The sequence below is a fragment of the Mercenaria mercenaria genome, chromosome 7 (genome assembly GCF_021730395.1).
Source record: "Mercenaria mercenaria strain notata chromosome 7, MADL_Memer_1, whole genome shotgun sequence".
Classification (NCBI taxonomy): domain Eukaryota; kingdom Metazoa; phylum Mollusca; class Bivalvia; order Venerida; family Veneridae; genus Mercenaria; species Mercenaria mercenaria.
In genome coordinates, this window is record NC_069367.1 from 36,077,501 (window position 1) to 36,079,581 (window position 2,081).

Below are 2,081 nucleotides of genomic sequence, written 5' to 3' on the forward strand. Positions count from 1 at the left end.
ATCTGTTTTTAATATGTTTTCTCAAGTGAAAAATATGAAATCTGGACTAAAAGATAAATACTTTAACTCGGATACAAAGTTAAACACGTGTTCTACTACACTGTCCAGTAACATTTCTAGATAAATGCAATATAAATGTATGCTGAATGAAACACTTCGTAACGTATCTGTTAAAAACAGATCGAAACACGGTGACAGTTGAACATCATCTTATTTTATTTTCTACAATATACATAGCACATGACAACGCAATTCCCCTATATGACAAAGGGTCTCTAGTATCAGCTGTATTTGACTAAGGAATTGGACTAATAATAACTCTACCCCATTCAGTGGGGATAGTACCAGTATTGAAACATACGTTGTATAACACATGCAAAAATGAAATAGAACATGGGTTTTTAAGAATATCCACAGGTATTGTATCTACACCAGAAGATTTCCCAGATTTTGCTTTAGTAATAGCTTTTTCAACTTCCAGAACAGAAATATTTTCGTTTAAACAGTCACATGAGCTTCTATTATGGTCCTCAAAATTAATTGTATGCACATTAATTTCAACATTGTGTTGCCATTCAACAAATAAACTACTAAAATCATGCTTCCATTTGTTTAAAACAACATGAATATTATTAGAAACTGACCCATCATTACAAATAACTTCTAATGGAATATTCTTTTTCTTTGAATGCCCGACCCCTATCTTGCCTATGGTTTTCCTAAATTCTTGATCATTATTCCCACAATCAGAACGTAGGTTATTCTGTAAAGAAACCAAGTACGATCTCTTACATTTTTGAACTTCTCGGTCGAATTCCCTTCTTGCTGATATAAAAACACCCTTGAGACGACTCTTAACTGGTCCATTTGGACTTTTCAGCCAGTTTCTTTCAGACTCACATACTTTATTCCATAGGCAGGACAGGGTGTCATTCCACCAAGGCTTTTGAACTCTTCTTTTCTTGTTAGAAGTACCAAAAGCAATTTTAATACGTTTATATGACAACTTATCATACATTTCATGTTTTAAGATATTACACAACTCTGTATAAGCATTATCAATATTATGTTGATCCTGTAAACTTTGTTCTAATTTAAAAACAGTATCATGAAGTAAAGAAACAATATCTTCATTGCTCATAAACGATTCTGGCATATTTTTCAAATCAAATTTATCGTAACTAGTATCACATTCAGGTTGTGGAAGCTGGGTATCTTGAATATCATTATAAATAGCAAACTGAATGTTCCATGACAATACAGAGTGGTCTGGTACAGATATAGGTACTAACCCGGTACTAGAAATGAGTTCAGTCATTCTTAGCACATTGAAATCCTTAAAATTATCTAATTCATCATGTGAAACAATACAATAATCTACCACAGAACACCCTTTAGTAGAAATTGAAGTAAAGTCATTCTTTATAAAATGACGACCATTTAAAACACACACGTTACTGTCAATTAAAAACTCTAATAATTTTTCGCCATAGGCATTACAAGTAAAATCAATAACATTTCTATCTGGTAACTCGTCAACTCCTGTTATAAAATCACAGCTATCACCAATACGGCTATTAAAATCTCCACAAATATACAGTGGCCCCTCATTTTGGTAAACATACACACTAGATAATATAGTGTCATAAAAATTACTAGCATCAATTTGTCTACTAGAATTGATAGGTGGCAGATAGCAGACACATGCATAAAAGCTTTGACTAGAAAATTTATCAGTAAATTTCAGCCACAAAATTCCTTTGTTATTCTTATCAACTGGCTCTATATCATAAAAATCAGACATTTCTTTCTTAACTAAAAATCCTACGCCCCCTGATCCTGTCCGTGCGTTAATATGTAATGATTTACGATTGTTCCCAAACCATAAAAAACCTGGTATATTAATAATTTCATCATTACATAAATGAGTCTCAGCAACACCTAAAATATCAAGATTTAAAAACTGTACACATTCATTTCTAAAATTAAAATTGTCAGAATTTGTCAAGCTCCACCCTCTGACGTTCCAGAAACCAGAGGACACCTAGCGCCGACCTCGTTGACCTTGACCTCTTCGACCT

At 32.9% G+C, this 2,081-nt stretch overlaps 1 pseudogene; it reads right to left on the reverse strand.

Annotated features, from left to right (window-relative positions):
* LOC128558229 (mucin-5AC-like) overlaps positions 1-1,804 on the reverse strand; it is a 4,535-nt pseudogene extending 2,731 nt beyond the window's left edge.
* Between the last annotated feature and the right edge of the window lie 277 nt (positions 1,805-2,081).